Consider the following 22804-nt stretch of genomic DNA (forward strand, 5'->3'; position numbering starts at 1 on the left):
ATCTTCTGTGGATTTGTATAGCCCATGCCAAATCCTTTGCTGTGATAGCTTCACTATTAGTGGTGACTGAGCTATCTAGAATTAAGCTAGCTGAGATATGTCTATATGTGATACAACCATACTCTACAATTGCAGCATAGTCATATTTTACATACTAGGCCAACATCACAAAGGACACCTGTGTCTGCAGTCAGAGCTTCTCAGTCCTCATTCAGTATCCATTTATGAAATGTATTCACTAGTAAGCTTACATATTTCTTATTTTTAGAAGACTGATGATATTGCTGTGGCTTTACAACAAAGAAGAAGCTTCTGCATTAATTGAGGAATGAAATGGAGGGATCATATATGTTTAGATCTTTCAAGATCTGAGGCACAGGAAGTGCAGCTGTCTCCTGGTGGATAGGGTTGCCAAATTCCTGTATGCACAACACTGAATGTGCTAACCCCACCCCTTCCATGAGGCCACACCCTCTTCTTTACCTCATCCGTGAAGCCATGCTCCCTCCATTGGTAGCGCACTCTCCCCCACCATCCCTCTCTCTTATGGGAATGAGTTTGGGGCATTGAGTACAAGAGGGTGAAGGTACTAGCAGGGGGTGATGGCTCCAGACTTGGGTCAGAAATGTCCAGTTCAGGGTGCAGGAGGGGGCCTCTAAGCTGAGGCAGATGGTTGGTGTGCAGGAGGGGATGAGGGCTCCCTGTTGGCTATAGGCTGTGGCCTAGGGGCTCAGGCAGGTGGATTCAGAGTGTGGGAAAGGGCTGTCGATTGAAGGAGGGGCTTGGGCTTCAGGAGGGCTGTGGTTTAGGGTGTGGAACCTGGACTGGGGCTAGGGATGAGAGTTTTGGCATGCACGGGGACTCAGCGCTGGTGCAAACTTACCCTGGGTGGCTCCTCATCAGTGGTGCTGCAGGACTCAGGCAGTCTCCCAACCTGTCCTGGCTCTGAACAGCTCCCCAGAAGTGGCCAGCAGGTCCAGTTCCTAGACAAGTGTTCAAGGAGGCTCCATGCACCACTCTTGCAGCTACCATTGGCTGTGATTCCTGGCCAATGTGAGTGTGGGACTGGTGCTTGAGGCAGGGTCAGCATGTGCAGACTTTCCCTGTCCCTGCTTAAGAGAGACCTTCTGACCACTTCCAGGGTGCAGCATAGAGCCAGGACAGGTAGAGACTAGCCTTAGCCCCAAAGCACTGATGACCAGACTTTCTATGACTACGTCACTTTTTTGACCATACGTTCCTTTAAGAACATGTAAGCCTTGCAACCCTACAAGTGGTGGGCAAAGGGAAGAAAGGAATCATACTGTCGTTTGATTGCTGCTCATTGGTGAAGAGTTAACGTATATCCATATATTGATCTGGCAAAGATTACCACTTGGCACTGTTACAAGATTTCCACATAATTTTTCTGAACAAGTTTTAATTTGGGAAGACCTCTTGTGATGCTGCTAGGTTTTTCTTATACAATGTTCAGGGTAGTGTGAATTGTATAAGCAATATTGCTTGAGTTCAGACTTATCTTTGATTGCAGTCAATACTTAAAACAGAGTTGCAGAGGAAGCAATTTTGGGCAGGGTTGCAACCCATTGATATTTTCTGTCATGTTAAGTGGAATAAATATCCAGGGTTTACATCCAGTTGCAGGATAACATTGGTGGTACTTGCTACAAAGTGCAACAGGTCAAAGCAATATGACTAGATAGCTATTCACTATTCTAAAGAAGGCAGGTACAGGTTAAGAAAAATCTATGAAGATACTATGTAAGGCTATATTTCATAGGAAAATGAAAGAGTGTATAAGTACAGAGCTCCTTTCCGGGCCATAGGAGAGAAAGAGCTGGGGATAATGAGTTTTTGAAAGTTGGCTTCTTATTTCTGTGCTGGAGGTTACCATGTTTTCTGATTTGCTCCTGGTCACTTTGGCTGTGTCTACACGTGCCCCAAACTTCGAAATGGCCATGCAAATGGCCATTTCAAAGTTTACTAATGAAGTGCTGAAATGCATATTCAGCGCTTCATTAGCATGCGGGCGGCAGCCACGCTTCGAAATTGACGCTCCTTGCCGCTGCGCGGCGCATCCAAACGGGGCTCCTTTTCGAAAGGACGCTGCCTACTTCGAAGTCCCCTTATTCCAATGAGCTCATGGGCTCATTTGCATGGCCATTTCGAAGTTTGGGGCACGTGTAGACACAGCCTTTGATGTGCAGTGTTCTTTGTACAAATAAATATAATCATAATACTTCCCTTGGTTCCTGTTGCTGGGCCTCAGCCTGGGCTTAATTCAGGCCTGAGCTTCCCTGAGTCACTCTGCCTTTCCTCCAGCACTACGCCATCCACAGTACCCAGTGCTCACAGCAGTTAGGTCCCCTCTTTCCAGAGCTGGAGCAAGAGTGAGCTCCTGCTTTCCAGTCATCTTTTTATACAGCCCCACCAGGCTCTTATTGGCTGTCTCAAGCCCTCTTACAATTGGATCCTAGCCTCTGCCCACTCCCAGAGGTGTTTTATCCCTTTCCATTTCAGAGCGCAGTAACTACCATCACACTAGATTATCTCTGACAAGTGTTGGTCTAACTTGTTCTTATAACCTCCAGTGATATAGATTCCACAATCTCCCTTTGACACCTCTAGGTAGAAAGGTTTGGGTTTTTTTGTTTTGTTTTGTTTTTTCCAAAAACCTAACCTACATCTATCTTATTGCGGATTTCACTGATTACTTCTTTTCTTACCTTCAGTGCACATGGGGAAGAATTGACCACCATCCTCTTTCTAGCGGCCCTCAGCATATTTGAAGAATTAACAGTCTTCAGTCTTCTTTTCTCAAGATGAATCATGTCTGGTGTTTAACCTTTCCACATGATCAGCTTATCGAAACATTTTTTTAGCATTTTTGTTGGTCTTTTCTGAACTATTTCCAGTCTATTTACTTATTTCTTAAAACATGGTACCCAAAACCAAACCAAGTACTCCAGGGGAGGACTCACTACTGCTGAGTGCATCAGAATAGTTACCTCTGGTCTTTTGCACTCAATACATCTTCGAATATAACCCTTTTTTTTCAGTTGTATAACTCTGTCGACTGATTGAATGTGTGATCCAGTGAATAATAATAAGACATGTGAGCCGTGTCTACACGTGCACGCTACTTCGAAGTAGCGGCACTAACTTCGAAATAGCGCCCGTCACGGCTACACGTGTTAGGCGCTATTTCGATGTTAACATCGACATTAAGTGGTGAGACGTTGAAGCCGCTAACCCCATGAGGGGATAGGAATAGCGCCCTACTTCAACGTTCAACGTCGAAGTAGGGACCGTGTAGTCGTTGCGCGTCCTGCAACATTGAAATTGTGGGGTCCTACATGGCAGCCATGAGCTGAGGGGTTGAGAGACGCTCTCTCTCCAGCCCCTGCGGGGCTCTATGGTCACCGTGTGCAGCAGCCCTTAGCCCAGGGCTTCTGGCTGCTGCTGCTGCAGCTGGGGATCCATGCTGCATGCACAGGGTCTGCAACCAGTTGTTGGCTCTGTGGATCTTGTGTTGTTTAGTGCAACTGTGTCTGGGAGGGGCCCTTTAAGGGAGCGGCTTGCTGTTGAGTCCGCCCTGTGACCCTGTCTGCAGCTGTTCCTGGCACCCTTATTTCGATGTGTGCTACTGTGGCGTGTAGACGTTCCCTCGCAGCACCTATTTCGATGTGGTGCTGCGTAACGTCGATGTTGGACGTCGATGTTGCCAGCCCTGGAGGACGTGTAGATGTCACTACATCGAAATAAGCTATTTCGATGTAGCGTTCACGTGTAGACGTAGCTGTGGGTTCTCAAAATAATGAGAACCCACAGATCTTTTGCTTTCCCTCTGTACAACCTAGCCATCTATTCGCCGTATTGCATTTGATATTTCTTTACTCAAGTATAGTACTTAGTGCTTGCCTGTGTTTCATATTGTTGATTACAGACCAATTCTCCAATCTACAAACACCTTATTCAATTCTAATTCCATCCTCCAAATTATTTGCAACCCCACCCAATTTGGTGTTGTCTACAATTTTTAAAATTATATTCTCCAGTCCATGAACCAAGTCTCAAATGAAAATATTAAGTCCTATTAGATGTACCACTGCAGGATCTCATTTCCCAGTGGGGTAGCAAACTATTAATATCTATTCTGAGTATGATCTTTGAAAAATTTATGCACTCACCTTATAATAATTTAATCTAGATCACATTTTTCTAGTTTCCCTATAATAATGCCATATGAGACTGTGTCAAAGTCTTACCACATCAAGATATTTCCCATCTCCCTCATCCCCCATAATCAATAGAACAGAAGGAAACTAGGTTGCTTTGGTAATATTTGTTATTGGAAAAGACATTTTGGCTATTATTTATCACCCTATTATCTTTCAAGTACTCACAAACAGATTGTTTAAGAATTTATTACAGTATCTTTCCAGGTATAAGAATTAAGCTACCTAGTCTAGAATTTTCCAAGGCCTTTCCCTTTTAAAATGCAAGTATTATGTACTTCAGCACATCAGGACCTCACCTGTCCTCCGTGAGTTCTAAAGAAAACAGTGAATGGTAGCAAGATTTGTTCAGCTACTTTCTTAAGTCTCCTGAAGTAAAAGTTGCAATTTTAATTATGAATTAGTTGTCAGGTACTGAAAATGATTAGGGGATGAGAGCACATGACCTATGAGAAGAGGTGAGGGAACTGGGCTTATTTAGTCTGCAGAAAAGAAGAAAGAAGGGAAATTTGATAACCTGTAGAGGGGTTCCAAAAAGGATGGAGCCAGGCTGTTCTCAGTGCTGGTAGATAACAGAACAAGAAGCAGTTCTTTCAAGTAACAGTGCAGAAAGTCTAGGATGGATGTTAGGGAAAAACTATTTCACTAGAGCTGCGTCTACACATGAGCACCCTTTTGAAAGGGCAAAAATCAACATTCGGCGGTTGAAATAGCAGCCGTCAAAAGGGAACACCCGATGCCATTAGTGGATGGACATTTCGATCAGCTCTTTCGAAGTGCCACTGTGATCTTTCGAAAGAGAACATCCACACTGCTCCAAGCCCTCTTTCAAAAGAAGGGAGGCAGGAAACGCCGTGGACGGGGTCCCATGGCCCCAAGCCCTTCTGGGGCCGCAGCCAGCCACTCCCTTTAAAGGGCCCCACCCCCACCCTCCACTCCACACAAGTCAAGTGCTGCCCAGCTTTTCCCAGCCTGGCAGAGCCCACTCGTGCTCATGATGGAAGCACAGTGACAGCTCCTGCAGGAGGACACCTTCGTTATGGACACCCTGCTGGCAGTGCTGTGCACCATCACCACAGCTATACCCAATCTCACTGGGTGGCTGGGAAGTCTCCCTGAGGCCATGGGGCTCCCTCACCCAGGGCACCGCCGGGCACCCCCCCAGGTGCCTCAGTGCCTCTGGACCCATGCCAGCAGCACCAACTGGTGGGAGCACCTGGTGCTGGGGGAATGGGGTGAGGAAAGGAGGGTGCAGAACTTCCACATTTCAAGACAGACCTTTGAGGAGATCTGCCACTGGCTCACCCCCACACTCCGGCACCAGGACACCTTCATGTGACCAGTGCTCACCCTGAAGAAATGGGTCGCAATTGCCATCTGGAAGCTGGCCACCCCGGACTCCTACTGCTCCATGGGACAACAGTTCGGGGTGGGCAAGGCCACCGTTGGGACTGTACTTATGGAGATAAGGTAGGACTGGGTCACACATCACCCACAGGTGAGTTGGGGGCCTGGAGTGAGGGGAACCCACCACTGAAAGGGGCTGGATGGGAGGGGGGCAAGGGGCTGGAGATGGATAGGAGGGGGGCACCCTTACACTGGACTATCCAGTTATGTGGACTCCCTCCTCAAACCCTATGCCACCAACACTCCCAGCTATCGCCGAGATACCACTGACTTCCTGAGGACATTACAAAACATCAGAAAAGTTCCTGACAACACCGTCCTTGCCACCATGGATGTAGAGGCTCTGTATACTAATATTCCACATGAAGACAGATTACAAGCAATCAGGAATACCATCCCTGATGTCACCACAACCAATCTGGTGTCTGACCTCTGTAACTTTGTTCTCACACACAATTATTTCTGATTTGGGGACAATTTTTACCTCCAGATTAGTGGAACTGCTATGGGCACCCGCATGGCACCACAATGTACTAATATGTTTATGGCTGACCTGGAACGATGATTCCTCAGCTCTTGTCCCCTATTGTCCCTCCTCTATTTACGATACATTGATGACATCTTTATGATTTGGACCCATGGTACAGAGACTCTAGAAGAATTTCACAGAGACTTTAACAATCTGCACCCCATCATCAACTTATGCCTCGACTACTCCACATGAGAGTTACATTTCCTGGACACTACGGTACAAATCAAGGGTGACCTGATCAGTACCACACTCTACCGGAAACCCACTGATCGCTTTACTTACCTACACACTTCTAGCTTCCATCCTGCTCACACAACTAGATCCATTGTTTACAGTCAAGCCCTTAGGTACAATCACATTTGCTGTGATCCTACAGACAGAGACAGAAAACTACAAAAAAAATACTTACCAAATATTCATAAACCTGAATTACACACCAGGAGAAATAAAAAAACAAATCAACAGGGCCAGATGAATACCCAGAGACCAGCTACTCCAAGATAGGCCCAAAAAAGCCAAGAAAAGAATACCACTGATCATTACCTACAGTCCCTAACTCAAACCACTGTAACGCATTATTAAAGACCTACAACCTATTCTTAATCAGGATGCCACACTCCAGAAAGCCCTAGGTGACAGGCCTCTTCTCTCCTACAGACAACGTCCCAACCTTATGATGATTCTCACCAACAACCACATGCTATACTGCAAGAACACCAGTCCTGGAACTTTTCCTTCCAAGGCCCGTTGCCACCTTTGTCTACATATCTGGATATACCATCGCTGGACCTAACCAGGTTATTCACAGAATCACGGGCACATTCTCATGTTCCTCAACTAACATCATATATGCCATCATGGGCTAACAATGCTTTGTATATTGGACAGACTTCAAACTGTCTTAGACAAGGTATTAATGGGCATAAAACGGACATAAAAAACACTCCTGATTCACAAACCTGTCAGTCAACATGTTAATGCAGTGGGCCATTCTGTTAATGTCCTGAAGTATGCATCTTTCCGAAGAGGAATTTCCACAGCAGTTTGGAAAGAGAATCTGCTGAACTCTCTTTTATATTCAAATGTGACACATTAACACGTGGTTTGAACCAGGATGGTAATTTTCTTGGTCACTATAGGGACGCTTATGCACACTTGTCTTTATATAATTCTTGATCCCCTCCCCCTCCCTTCCTGCCCCTCTGCTCTCTAATTTGCTCACCTTGATAATATTTTTCCGATTTGTCAACCTCGATAACTATTTTTGGTTCTCTGTGCCTTAAATATTGAGTCTGTTCTGGTATGGCTATGGTCTGAAGAAGTGGGTCTGTCTCATGAAAGCTCATCAGCTAATAAATTATTTTGTTATTCTTTAAAGTGCTACTGGACTGCTTTTTTGTTTTGATAGTTTATAGACTAGCACAGCTTTCACTCTGTCACTATTCCAGTTTTAGTGTTTAGTGAATTTCCACACTCATAGGAAATTTGGATGATTCTATCAAGGAGCATGAGGTGCCATCTAATTTACTGGATCCAAAATGTGGACAAGATTGAATACAGAGTACAGTAGTCAGTCTCTCTCTGTCTCTCTCTCTTTTATCGTTTTGCAACGGATGTTGAATAGGCAAAAGGTTTAAATAAAGAAAAGGAAGTATTTCTTCACACGGCACTAAGCCAGTCTATGGAATTCCCTGCCAGAGGACATTGAAAAGGCCAAGACATTAACAGGTTTCAGAAAAGAACTAGATAAATTTGTGGAGGATAGGTCCATCAATTGCTATTAGCCATGCTGGACAGACATGATATCCATACAGTGGTTATCTTGGCTGATAGTGAGTGATGTGGGATGCATTACTATATGATTACCTGTTCTGTTCGTTCCCTCTGGGGCACTTGGCATTGACCACTGTCAGAAGATAGGATAATGGGCTAATCAGACCTTTGGTCTGACTCAGTATGGGCTTGGTTACGTATGGTCTGATCTTTTGACTCTTTTCATATTAAACATTCCTAAAATTATTTAACGGTCATAATGAAGGGTGAAAATAGGCTGATGTGCCCCAGTATATTGTATCAGTAAGAAAGTGACTGCCTGGGGATGGAGCTCTGTATACTTAAATACAAAAAGATTTCCAGGACCACCAAAAGTGATGCTCTTTCTGTGCCCCCACCCTCACATGTGGGCCTTGGGTTGTAACCACTAATGCACTTACATCATTAATTTGGCCCTGCCTGGCTGGGAGTGGGGGAGGGAGGCATCACCACATGGTGCCTTTCTTACAGCAAACAAGGAAGGAAGCTCCCTCTGTCTGTTCATTGCCTTGCTCTTACCTTCAGGTAATGTTCCTGACTGGCCAGGAATCATGATCAATGACAGCTGCAAGGGTAGTGCATGCCGGCAAGGGCAACATTCAGAGCCAATTACCCATCCTGGCTATAATCAGGGATGTTCCAGTGTCAGTTTCTGGGATTGGTATGGAGGAGGTCAGGCAGCGAGACTGCCTCAGCCCTGGTATACCACCAAACAGAAGCTGCCCAAGATAAGCACTGCACACCCCAACTACCTGCCCCAGTTCTGAGCTCCTTCCTGCACTCTAACTTCTGTTCAGATGACCATAAACTGCAAACTACTCAAGACAGTTAAGTTCAAAGCAGACTTGGAAGAGCTTCAAAAAGATCTTGGAAATCTGGGTGAATGGGCAACAAAAGAGCAGATGAATCAGCAATGATAAATCAAAGTATTGCATTTTGGAAAACATAATTCCAACTACATGTATGAAACTAGCAGATTTACCTGATGTTGCTTGGGTCCTTAGCATAAAGATTTTATGTTTTATTTTAATAAGGAATATGTACATCCTATATTTAAATGATTTTTTTTCAAATGTAACCCTTCTGTTAATGCCAGGTGCCTGCCAGAAGGGCCGGGTTCAACTCCTGGGGGGTTTCCTGTCAAGGATACAACCAACCGGCTCGAGCCCCCACCCAGTGGCCTGGGACAATTTCACCCCACTTGCTGGGTGCCTGTAAGGTGGTTCTCCCCACCTCGCAAGCACAGAGTCTGAGATAGAAACGGCTTGTTTAATGACCATAACCTACCCCAAGGTTACAGTGACAGATGCAGTGTATCTAAGCAAAGAAGAGACAAACCCCATTACCAAGATACCATCCCCATATGCAGTAGAACCAAGTCTTTTGCTGGGGCTCTTGGCCCTTTACCCCACACCCAGCTACAGGGTGTACCTTCTGCAGTGCAGTCCCAAACCCAGAGCCCACAGATACATCACCAGGGCAGGACTAGCTGTCCACTTGTCTGCAGCATCTCCTTGCTGCCACCTGCTGGCCGCTCCTCCTACCAGCCACCTGCCTCTGCTCCTTCGAGCCGCTGGCTGGTCACCATCATCACTCCCTTACCAATCACACTGCTAGGGATCACCCGGAGGCAGAACCCTGTGATTCCAGCTCTGTGTGGCCTCAGCTGCTACTTTGTGATTTCAGCTCTTAATATCTCCAGTGGGGTTTCATGAACACCCTAGTATCCAGCTCTATCCTTCAACAGATGGGGAGAGCTAGTCAAGCCAGGCTTATAGCTATATAGCCAAGGCACCAGCAGGGCCAATGGACTCAGCAAGCTAGCTTAACTTGTACCCCTCCCCTCCTGCTTTACAATGCTTTAAACCAGGGAGCCCTGTGCAATTAATGTCTTATGCAGCTATGGCGACTGTCCTGTCCCCGACGACAACCGAGAGCATTGGTGAGATCTCACAACTCCCACACTGTGTCAGCTTAAATTGTGATTCTAGAACAACATGATCTACAACACGATCCGTTGTCTACAGCCATGCACTAAGGTATAACCGCATTTCCTCCAACCCCTCTGACAGAGACAAACACCTAGAGCATCTCTACCAAGCATTCTTGCAACTGCAATACCCACCTGAGGAAGTGAAAAAACAGATCAACAGAGCCAGATGTGTGCCACAAAGCCTCTTACTACAGGACAAGCCCAAGAGAGAAACAGAACACCACTAGCCATCACCTACAGTCCTCAGCTAAAACCTCTACAGCGCATCATCAGGGATTTACAACCCATCCTGGACAACAATCCCCCACTTTCACAGGCCTTGGGAGGCAGACCAGTCCTTGCCCACAGACAACCTGCCAACCTGAAGCAAATCCTAACCAGTAACTATACACCGCACCACAGTCACTCCAACTCAGAGACCCATCCATGCAATAAACCTCGTTGCCAGCTCTGCCCACATATCTACACCAGCAACACCATTACAGGACCTAACCAGATCAGCCACACCATTGTGGGTTCATTCAGCTGCACACCTACCAATATAATTTATGCCATCATGTGCCAGCAATGCCCCTCTGCTATATACATCGGACAAACTGGACAGTCTCTACATAAAAGAATAAACACACACAAATCAGATATCAGAAATGGCAATATACAAAAACCTGTAGGAGAGCACTTCAGTCTCCCAGGCCACACAGTAGCAGACTTAAAAGTAGCTATCCTACAGCAAAGAAATTTCAGGACCAGACTCCAAAGAGAAATTTCTGAGCTACAATTCATCTGCAAATTCGATGCCCTCAGCTCTGGCTTAAACAAAGACTGTGAATGGCTGGCTAAATACAGAAGCAGCTTCCCCTCCATTGGTGTTCACACCTCCAGATCAACTGCTGGTAGTAAGCCTCACCCTTGCTGACTGAGCTACCCTTGTTATCCCCACCCTTGCTCTGGCTTATTTATACCTGGAACTGCAGATTTCCAAGACCAGCATCTGATGAAGTGAGTCTCTGCTCACGAAAGCTCGTGCTCAAAACTTTTCTGTTAGTCTATAAGGTGCCACAGGACCCTTCGTTGCTGTTACAACAACATGGTTACAATAGACCAAATCTCATGGCTTACTTGCTACCCATTAGGCTTTGCCTGAAAGGTATCACACATGCACACCTTTGCATTCTCATGCAGATGACCTCTGGGAGACACATTCCTCCCAGCCTCAGTAACCTTGCATTCCTGCTGCCACATTCCCTACACAAAAATAGTGTTATTTTTATTCTACTTTTCTTAGAACATTGTTCTGGTTATATTTTCTTACTAATTTTTAATGGGAATTCCGTCAAATGTATTTTTTCTTCATCCCTAAAAATTCTTCTCATTCCTTGTGTTTTAATAAAAAAGGATGATCATCAATTTGTTTGCCAATAATATTTTCTTCTAGTTTTTCAAAGGTTACATATTTGTTCATGTTTGTTCAAAGGTTCATATTTTTCACTCTTTTTCGACATTTGTTCAGTTATGTTAGCTTTGAGGGCTATACTTGACGTGGCGTTTCTGTCCCTTTTCTGTTTGGCTTTATGAGAAGCAGTCCCATTCCAGGAACATCCCATTCTCCTTGTTCAAACAGATCCTTATATTGTTTTATGTTATATTAAGAGGAAAAAATTCTGAAAACTGGAATTCTCTTTTTCAGCAACATCTGTGGTCCAGAAGGACCACGGATGTTGCTGAACCCAATAGCTGCGGTGGCTGGGGATGTGCTGGAGACAGCTAGACCACTGGCCAGAATGTGGCCAGGGCAGATGCAGCTGGGCTGCCCTGGTGGAAAGGTAGCAGCAGCCAGGGATCCATGGCCTGGAACAGTAGCAGGAGAGCTTCACCCTCAGAACAGAGGCCAGGACTGGGAAGCTGACGGTCTGGTCTGGGAAGTGATTGCTTGCAGAAACTCGTGGCTGGATCTGAGAAGCCGCAGCCAGGGAAGCCGCACCTGGGACTCACGAATGCATGGCCAAGCCTGGGGAGTCCCCACTGAGCTCTGGTCCAGGAAACCTGCAGCCTGGGAAAGCCACAGTCCAGGAAAGCTGTGGTCCCAGAAAGCCACAGCCAGGGGGAACCACAGCCCAGGGAAGCCACAAGTGGGGCTGGGGCTGGGGCTGAGGCTGAGGGAAAGGGGAAAGCAGCTTTGGCTGGCAAGGGGGTGGCATGAGCCAGGAAGTCACAGCTGGAGCCAGAGTTGGAAGCTGGGGACCTGAAGCCTGGAGCCAGTGAGGGCTGCAAAGCTTTGGCCAACGTGGGAGGAGAGCCCAGGAACAGGAGCTGGAAGCCTTCCCTGGTCCAGGAAAATCTCTATTCCAAGGCCACTCATGTCTTGAGGGTGCCAGATCAGGGAGGTTCAACCTGTACTAAATATGGTGATCCTAGCTCTTACCATTCGGGATGAGTTCTTGATCAAGCAGACAAAATCTCTAAAATATATAGTAAATGAAGGAGACTAAATTTGCTACTATTACTCAAGAGACAGATCCTGAAATCTTTGCTGATAGTTCTTTGAAAACATCCACTCAGCAGCAGTCAAAAAATGCTGGCAATCATTAAGAAAAAGAGAGAGAACAAAACAGAGAATATGCGAATGCCTCTGTATAAATCCATTATGTGTCCACATCTTAAATATTGTGTGCAGATGTAGTTACCTCACCTCACAAAAGATATACTGGCATTGGAAAAAGTTCAGAAAAAGGAAGCAAAAATTATTAGAGATATGGAACAGTTTCCATACTACGAGAGATTGATAAGACTTGGACTTTTCAGCTCGGCAAAGACACTAAGGGGGTATATGATAGAAATCTATAAAATCATGACTATCTCAGAGAAAGTGAATAAAGAAGAGTTATTTACTCCTTCCCAAAACACAAGAGCTAGAGGTCACCAAATCAAATTAATAGGTAGCAGGTTTAAAAAAGGCAAAAGGAAGTACTCCATCACACAATGCCCAGTCAATCTATCGAAGTCTTTGCCTGAGGATGTTGCAAAGACCAAGACTAAATAGGGTTCAAAAAAGGACTACTATTGATAGTCATTCATTAGCCTGTTTGTTTATAAGCCAAGCCCCTCAAAGTGAACAGGCAAAAATGGAAAAAATCTCTAACTCTTTTGTAAGCCAATCCTATAATTTAGGCAGTGGCTAACTTTTGATAAATATATGAAGATACACATATCTCATAGAGCTGGAAGGGACCTTGTGAGATCATTGAGTCCAATCCCGTACACTCTCAGGAGGACCTATACTGTCCCTGATGGATTTTTTTAAATCTATTTTCCCTAGATCACTAACTGGGCTCCTCAAAGGTTGAACTCACAATGCTGGGTTTAGCAGGCCTATTATCAAATGGCTGAGTTATGCCTCCGCCTTTTGCTTCCAAGCCTGTCAGTGTAAGACGATGGCACACTAGGACATTCTGTTTATCTGAAGTGTCAGCAGACACAGAGCCCTACAGCTCCCAGTGTCTGCAATTCATCATTCCAGGGCAGCACTTCCCTCAATCTATGCTACTTCTGGTTGCTCCAATTGGCCGGGAACAGTGACAGGCAGTTAAGGGCATCTATGTCTGCCAAAGCTCAAGATAAACAAAGTGTCCCAGCATGCCAGCATCTTACTCTGACATACTGGGAGCCAAAGTTTGCTGACTCCTGATGTAGTTTCTTTTTGAAAAAGTGCTAAAATTTTGTGTTTTATTAAATTGTATATTTGCTATTTTATAATTGCAATGAAAGAAGTGACTTGACTTAAACCCTTGTACTCTGAGTGGAGCATAAGTCATCTACGTGTCCCCAACTTCACCCTGTCTCAAGACAAAATTTCTAGCTGACTCCATGAGTACCTCCATTGCTGTTCTTCAGTCTCAATAGATCTGCTCTGAGGTCGTTCTCTTTTGCCTTTTCCTTGTGGCCTCCACGTGAGAGCTTAACAGACTATTCAGGATGATGGTTTTCTGAGAGTGTGACCTAGCCATTCCCACTTTCTTCTCTTGATTTGAACTTCAAGTGGCTCTTGTCCCTCTCTGTTCCAAAGCTCCTCATTTGTGACAAAGTTTTGTCATTTGTTGCAAAGGATGGATCTAACTCATCTGTTTATGAATGTCTGTAGCTTGTGATTTGAAGACATTTTCATCTTCACAGGCATTATTTGTGTACTCCATATGCAAAAAAGATTATTAACCTGATTTTTTCAATGTACGAGCCCTTCACATGCCAAATTGTTCACAGTGCTGTCTTGACAGAATCCTTCAGCATACTCTCAGGAGTGCAGCAAGGGTGCTTATTGTTACCTCTCCTGTTTTTGGTCACGGTGAAGTAGGATATGAGCAGGACAACAGATGGCCATCAATGGGCATTCAGTGCATGAAAGAAATACAGTGTATTAATATAAATAAAATGTATGGGTACCAATAACATCATTTTTCTCAGTTCAGGCCTTATAAACAAATCACCTAAAAACACATGCTTCACTAAAGTTCAGTTTTCCTAGTGGAAGTTGTTTGCTTTTCCTATTATTCTCCAGCAGGACTTGATTATAATTACCGGTACTTCTATAGCACTTATTTTGATTGTAAAATAACATGTCAATATTACTATTGCAGCCATTGAAAGTTGCAAAGGCTTTGTTTAGTGAAGTAGATTGGTTTGAAATGAATGCTAAAAGAGTGATGCTGCAGATCTGGATGAAGCTTGACTCATGCATTTCACAAATTTCCAGAACTTACAAGCATTTTAAAGTACAATGAACAATAATAATGTTATGGCACTAGTGTTGGTCTGCTACTGTGTAATTTGATCCATTCATGCATGTCAACCACTGGAGATCCCTACTCTTGAGCCCGTCTGAAAATACAATGCACAGACTCAATGGATTCTGTAATAAAATTTAAGAAGTCTGTTATTGCCACAGACATGGCAGTCTACAGGTCTGCTTTAAAATGAACAGAGAACAATAATAATTTGATCATGACAAAGCAGGTGACTTCCTAGATGAATTCCTACATAATTTATGACTAAATTATTTTCTAAGATTTTCATATTTGTATTTCAAATGAACAATGGTGAAATCAAAAGAAAATGGTCTGCTTATGATGCATCATTCAAACTTAAAGATGTTGAATATGCAGAAGCAAGCAGTAATTCTGCTGCAGCTCATGAATTTTGTATCAATGAGAAGCAGGTAAGAGAACTTCCAACAATATGTGCTTCATTTCCTGGGTTAGAGAAATGATTGAGTTGTTGAACGTTGACAAAATGGGTATCTTGTCACTAGGACTAGAATTCATCTGTGTGCTCTGCAAATGTCAAAACATAAAAAATACAAGGCAGTAAAGCCATCAATATTTGTTGCATCAGTGTGTTGGTGTACGAGCTTCATGAACCACAATGGTTTATGTCTTCATCAGCAAATAAAGATGGCAAAAAACCTGCCAAGAGATCTAGAAAGAAAAAGATGAACCTTTCCAAAGCTTTGCTTCAAAACATTGAAAAGAATATGCATTTTAGCTGTCACAGATAGGAAATATGGATGAAACACCCATAATATTTAATCTGCCCAGCAACAGAACTGTAACTGGCATTGGTGAAAAACCTGTTTTAATTAAATCTGCTGGCCATGGGGAAAAATCATTTTAGGGTGGTTTGATCATGTTTGGCCAGTGGATCACAGCATCTTCCTGTTATTGTTTTTAAAAGAAAAAACATACCCCAAAACATGATATTTCCTGGGGGTGTCATTGTACGTACACATGAAAAAGATGGATGAAACTGGGACTGCTGAATGTCTGGAAAAAGTGTGGAATAAGAGACCAGGAGCACTTCTCAAGAAACCAGCTGTGTTCATCTGGGACACATTCAGGGCACACAAGTGAAATGTGTTGTCTAAAATGAAATCTACTTTGTCTGTAATACCTGGAGGCTTAATTTCTTTTCTACAGCTGCTTGATGACTGCCTGAAAAAATCCTTTAAAAACAGGCTACGCAGAATGTGGGCTGACTGCATGTGCTCAGGCATCTCAAAGATAACAAAAGGCAGGAATTTTATGAAGCCCAAAATCAATCTGTTTGCCCAGTGGGTCAAGAACATGTGGGAGTCCATTGCCATGGAAATGATAGAAAAATCATGTTGGAAAGCTGTATCAGCAATGCGCTCGATGAGTCACAAGATGACACTATATTTGCTGATGATGCTATGGAGTCGGATGATAAGGAGTCTGAGTCTGAAGACAACATTGCTGACATCTACAATGACAATGCAGGAACAGCTGTGACTGAAGCCAAGTGTAATGAGCTGTTTGGTGAATTGGGCTACGTCTACACCTGCCCCAAACTTCGAAATGGCCATGCAAATGGCCATTTCTAAGTTTACTAATGAAGCGCTGAAATGCATATTCAGCGATTCATTAGCATGCGGGCGGCAGCGGCGCTTCGAAATTGACGCGCCTTGCCACCGCGCGGCGCGTCCAGACGGGGCTCCTTTTCGAAAGGGCCCCGCCTACTTTGAAGTCCCCTTATTCCCATGAGCTCATGGGAATAAGGGGACTTCGAAGTAGGTGGCGTCCTTTCGAAAAGGAGCCCCATCTGGACGCGCCGCGCGGCGGCAAGGCGCATCAATTTCGAAGCGCTGCTGCTGCCCGCATGCTAATGAAGCGCTGAATATGCATTTCAGCGCTTCATTAGTAAACTTAGAAATGGCCATTTGCATGGCCATTTCGAAGTTTGGGGCACGTGTAGACACGGCCTTGGAGACTGATTTGATCTTTGAAGGATATTGAGACTTTTTAAATAAGTATATTAGACTGTTATGAGACTTTAAAATAGGAAAATGGATATTTAAAACATTGACTGTAATTTTGAAGCTATATCAATATATATTGTTCAGTTATTGTAACAAGCTTTTCATGAGATGCCATTAAAATAAATCTACTAAACCTTGTTTCTTTTGACTCCAAATTTTAAAATACAACAGGACTGGTAAACATTGGTTCCCAGCCTGTCAGGATAAGCCATTGGTGCATCCAAACATTGTGCATATTTGGAATTCCAGTAAGCACAGAGCCCTTCAGCTCCCACTGGCAGTGGTTTGCTAGTCCTGGCTAATGGAAGCTGTGTAATGCAGTACAGTCTGATGGTTTTGCTGGCTGCAACTTCCCACCACTCCCATTTGCAAGGACCAGCAAAGCATACCCACTGGGAGCTGCAGGGCTCCAGGACTTCCAATGTTCTAGGTACACACAATGACTGGGTGCACCAGTAGCTTATGCTGAAAGGCTGGGAACCAATGGTTTGCTGACCCATTGATAGGCCAACCTTCACTCTTTTTATTTATTTTTTTTAAAAAACAACAAAATTCAGCTTATGAATGAATATATATGTTAAATAAATTCATGGAGGACAGGTTGATCAATAGCTATCAGCTTGGATAAGAAGGATGGTGCCCCTAGCTTCTCTTTGTCAGAAGCTGGGAATGGGTGATGGGATGGATCATCTGATGATTACTTGTCCTGTTCATTTCCTCTGGGGCAGCGAGCATTGGCCACTGTCAGAAGACAGACTACAAGGATCTTTGGTCTGACTCAGCATGGTCATTCTTATGTTCTTATGACCCCATACTCCAACCACCAGCTGCAGTCCTCAGCCCTTTCCCATACATCCTCAGCTAAAACCCACATATATACCCCTCAGCCTTTCTTCCCTGCTTGCACTCCACCAACACACACACCCAGCCACTTTCCTGGGGCCTCCTGCACACCTCGGCTCCTTGTCCTGAGCTTGTACATCACAGAGCTCCATTTACTACGCCACAAGATCACTTTTTTTAGGAATGGGAGTAAAACTGCGTTAATATTAGAAAAACGGATTTATGACTTCAACAACATCTATTTTACATTCACTAGAAATAAAACTGGGGTTGAGATATGACTGATATAAGAAATGTAACTTACTTTCATTTCAATCATAATTGTCCTTTTATATGATGGTGTTTCCTTATTGGTTTTAAAAATACTGATTGCCTAACCATTCTTCCTAGCTGGAAAGTAATATGTGAGCAGGAAAATTCCTGATCTACTTGCAAGTCTGAAGACATCTCCATTAGTTGTGACTTGAAGTAGACACCCTGGGCAGCTGTTTTTTAAGGAAAGCGTGTGTATCACTCTTGGAACTTGATACATATATTTGCTAAGAGTAAACATCTCAACATTTGAACATTTGTCTTTCCCAACTGCAGATTTATTTCTGTTTTTCACTTCTGTATCATGTTGGCAAAATGTTGTCTGATAGCCATATTGAGAACAGTATTATTCTGTTTCAGTGAAAGTTTGTGAGCCTTCTTTGAGAGATGCTGAAGACTGTATAACAAACAAGCATTTCTGAGCTGTAGACTACTCATCAAATGAAAAGGTACTTTACTTAATTTTAAAACAATGTGTTTACATTCAAATTATGTGGCTTGTTGTGTGATTTTTTTCATATATTTAGCTTTTGACATTGCTCATTGCCGCCCTTGCTTCTTTTTCCAGCTTCAGGTTTTTAACCATTCTTGGACAAGAAGAAAGAGTGCTTAAATTCTAAGCTCTTTGGGTTACAGGCATGTTTTTATTATATGTGTACAACACTTCTTGCAGTGAGTGTTGCTCCCTGATTGGTGGCCTCTAGTTACTGTCATGTGATAAATAGAAAATAGGAAAAGGGATGCATAGTTTCTCCTGTAGGCTGCTGAAGAAGTTTGTTTTTAGCCCCCTGAACTGATTATCGTCATTAAGTATTTTAAGACCTTTATATCAAATACTTAATGAGCAAGACTGCCAAAGTTACTTAGAAACGTGGTTGTTCTGGGTGTAACAGTTTCAAGCCTAATTTTAATTTTAAATACACTTGTGGGAAAAATAGGTTATAGTTTCTGGACTGTATGTTTCATGTCTATTGAAATCACATTTTACTGGTGACAAAGCTAGTGTCCTTTTAATCCTGGCAGTTTAAACTGACTTACTTATTGTGAACTAGCTGATCAGGAATTGTTGAACAAAGCAGTTATTCCCTGGAAAATGGCAGTTTGTTAAAACAAAGCTTTTAGCAAGAAAAGATTAGTTTTGACAAATTTCCCATCCAAAAAGGAAAAAGCATCCCATTTTCATATGCTCTGCATAAAAATTCTGCTTTGGAGGTTCAAAAATTTTACTTTGTATTTTGCATTAATGTAATAGTTAAAATAAAGATTTAACTCAAAATGGAACATTTTAAAAATTATTGAAACAAAACTTTGTGATTGATTTGACCTCCTCCTCAGATGACGGAGAAGCTTCAATCTCCCCACCCGCTCCAGCCACTGTCTAAATGGTGTCTGGAGAGTGTGGGGGGCTCAGGGCAAGCCAGTCCCTTTCACATGCCTGGTGATTCTCTTTCTCATCTGTATGGTTTTATGAGAAGCAATCGCATTCCAGGCATGTCCCATTGTCCTGTCACAACCAAAACTTTACTCTGCTTTATGTAGTGATAAGAGGAAGGTGTATGTACCAAATTTGATGGTTCTAATTCTTATCCCTTAGGAGGAGTTCTTGGACAGAAAGACAGATGGACAAACAAACTGTCTTAAATTTAGAGTAGATTAGGTGATCACCAATGTTAAAATAACTGGAGCCAGTGCAATTTGAAAACCTGTATTGCTTTTCTTTAAAGTTGAATTCACTACATTCTTCATGATACATTTTCAAGTTACATTTTTTTCATGTTTAGCTGTAGTTAAATGGCAGGTGATAGTTCCTAGCAGCGTTCCCTGTAAGATGAGTGCTTGGGTGACTGGCCAGGAGAGGTTCACGTGCTGCCCAGCTAATTAGCAAAGTACCCAAAGCACATTTTTCTACTGCTGGTACAAATCTGCACGTGCACGGAGAATGTAAAAAACTTACTGTGCACATGGAGGAAAAGAATTAGAGGGAACATTTGCTCATAGTATTTTACTGTGAGAAACTCAACTTATTTAAATATCATATAAAGGAACTACAGGGAACACTTAAAACATACATCAAATTCATATAAAGAAGAAAGGAACTCATGGAAACAAGGGATTTCATGGTCCCAGAGCTTTAGAAGTTTTACTTTCTTGAGTTGGATATCTCGTGATTGTTGCTGCCTGTGTAATGTTGTGTCATTTAAAGTAGAAAAATAAAATGACTCACTTTTGGAATAACTGATAAGCAATGTATAGGATGGAAGAATGATCTTGTTACTGAGGCACTCCAGTGGGACTCAGGAGATCTGAAATCATTCACCAGCTCTGCCATTCCCTGTGCGATATCAAGTAAGCCACACTACAAAAATAACTTTAAGCATCTACACTTAAACTTCGAACTTAAACTTCAAAGTAGGGCACCACTCCATTCCCAGGAATGGAGTAAGGACTACAAAGTTAATCTCCCTACTCAAGTTAACTTCAAGGTAAGGGAAAATGTGTGTAGACTCTCTGCTGGCTACTTCAATGTAGTGCCTAACTTCAAGGTTAATTTTGAAGTTAGTTCCTAGTGTAGATGCACCTTTAATCTCTTTGCCCCAGTTTGACAGTAAAATGAGGGTGATACTCCTTTCTCTGAGTTCATTTAGATTATATTCTCTTGTGGGCAGAGATTCTGTCTTACTATGTGTACATTCCTTCTAAGAACAGGATGTCATTGTGCAAGGCACTTTTTATGTTACTTCAGTATAAAGGATAAGGTATTTCATTTACTCATACTCTCTTTGCTGTCTTCCTCCTTTCTTGCGTATAACTGTGTATGACTGAAGGAAAGGAGATCCATCAGAATTGTCCAGTGAGGCTGTTTTGGAGAAATTGGATAGTTAGTCCATTATGACTGGGAGATTATATCATGCCAGACTGAATATGTCAATTTTAACTTTGTCCTGTGGAACTCTGAGTTATTCATGTGGTAACACTGATTTTTTGTGTTTGTTTGTTTGTTTGTTTTTCCACCTGGGAATCTTGGTGTGTCCAAAATATTCCATACCCATTCACCATTTCTTTGATGGCACCATTCAACTATGGTCAGAAGACATCTTCTGTATCTCTCCTTTTTGACTTTGTTCCACCCAGGTGTCTTTTTTGATTCATTCCAATATTATTCTTCCATCACTGTGGGGACCACAATGGCTACGTCTACACGTGAAGCCTACTTCGAAGTAGCTTATTTCGATATAGTGACATCGATATAGGCTATTTCGATGAATAATGTCTACACGTCCTCCAGGGCTGGCAACATCGATGTTCAACTTCGACGTTGCGCAGCACCACATCGAAATAGGCGCAGCGAGGGAACGTCTACACGCCAAAGTAGCACACATCGAAATAAGGGTGCCAGGCACAGCTGCAGACAGGGTCACAGGGCGGACTCAACAGCAAGCCGCTCCCTTAAAGGGCCCCTCCCAGACACAGTTGCACTAAACAACACAAGATCCACAGAGCCGACAACTGGTTGCAGACCCTGTGCATGCAGCATGGATCCCCAGCTGCGGCAGCAGCAGACAGAAGCCCTGGGCTAAGGGCTGCTGTCCACCGTGACCATAGAGCCCCACAGGGGCTGGAGAGAGGGCGTCTCTGAACCCCTCAGCTGATGGCCGCCATGGCGGACCCCGCAATTTTGATGTTGTGGGACGCACAACGACTACACGGTCCCTACTTCGACGTTGAACGTAGAAGTAGGGCGCTATTCCTATCCCCTCATGGGGTTAGCGGCTTCGACGTCTCGCCGCCTAACGTCGATGTTAACTTCGAAATAGCGCCCGACATGTGTAGCCGTGATGGGAGCTATTTCGAAGTTAGTGCCGCTACTTCGAAGTAGTGTGCACGTGTAGACACGGCTAATATGTGTTCCTGTCAGAGGCCCTTCTGAGATAACAGAAACCTTGTATTTATAGTATGAACATGCAGAGAGGGAGTGTTTTTATTGTGTTTTCTTCATCACTTATACAGGTTGTATCTTCCAAACCCAGTATTCTCCTGCCTGGCAACATCCCTCATCCAGCAGGACCAGGGAAGTTCTGGGACCAGAGAGCCAGGAAAAAGGGCAAGGTGCAGCCCATGTCCTACAGCTTTCCTGGGGGCTGGAGCCTTCCCTGGCAGCCCCAAGCTGTGCAGCAAGGCAAGCACTGGAGACAGGGGCAGGCACACAGCACTAGAGCCGAGTCCTGGGCAGTGCACAGGGCCAAAGCCAGCTCATGATTCCCTTGGCAGGCCTGTAAGACCAGGGCAGCCATGCGGGGCTGGAGCCGGATTCTGCTGGCAACCCTAGGGGCTGGAGCCAACTCTCCAACAGCCCTGCTGGAGTGGAGCTGCAGCTGGTATCCACCCAGCAAGAGAAGCGTGATTGGAGACCCAGCACCAGTCTAGGCCAGGGAGTCTGCACAGCAGCGGATAGGTGAGCAGCCCTCACGTGGTACGGGGAGTTGGTGGGCTAGGGGCCGGTGCCAGGAAACATCCCCGGTGCAGCAAATCCTCTTGTTTGGGACCAGTCAGGTCCTCGCCATGTTGGACCAGGGATGTGGAGCCTGTATCACTGTTTGCAGCATTTCAGCTTTGGCTATTTCTGTCCAGATTGTTCTATATTTGTGGGGATACATATGTGATAGAAGCGTTACACGCTGCATGTTTACTTCGGATGACCATATCTCCCTGTCCCAGTTGCACCAATCCCCAGGGAGCTGGGAAGGAGGCAGCAGCTGCCAACCCTCCCTGGGTGTTGGGGGAAGCAGCAGAGATGCAGCAGCCACCCACGCTCCCCACCACTACTGCAAGGCTCAGGGAAG

The 22804-nt window shown here is 44.1% G+C and overlaps 1 protein-coding gene across 6 annotated transcripts in view; it reads left to right on the forward strand.

The window, feature by feature from the left end:
* The window catches only part of CDH18 (cadherin 18), a 1028199-nt gene that overhangs the window by 180169 nt on the left and 825226 nt on the right, over positions 1-22804 (forward strand). For all 6 annotated transcript variants that reach the window (XM_074987814.1, XM_074987813.1, XM_074987811.1 and 3 more), the window contains one exon: positions 18324-18412. The gene's annotated coding sequence lies outside the window, so the exon portion shown is untranslated. The remainder of the gene's footprint in view (positions 1-18323; positions 18413-22804) is intronic.

This window comes from Carettochelys insculpta, chromosome 2 (genome assembly GCF_033958435.1).
Source record: "Carettochelys insculpta isolate YL-2023 chromosome 2, ASM3395843v1, whole genome shotgun sequence".
In the NCBI taxonomy this organism is placed as follows: Eukaryota; Metazoa; Chordata; order Testudines; family Carettochelyidae; genus Carettochelys; species Carettochelys insculpta.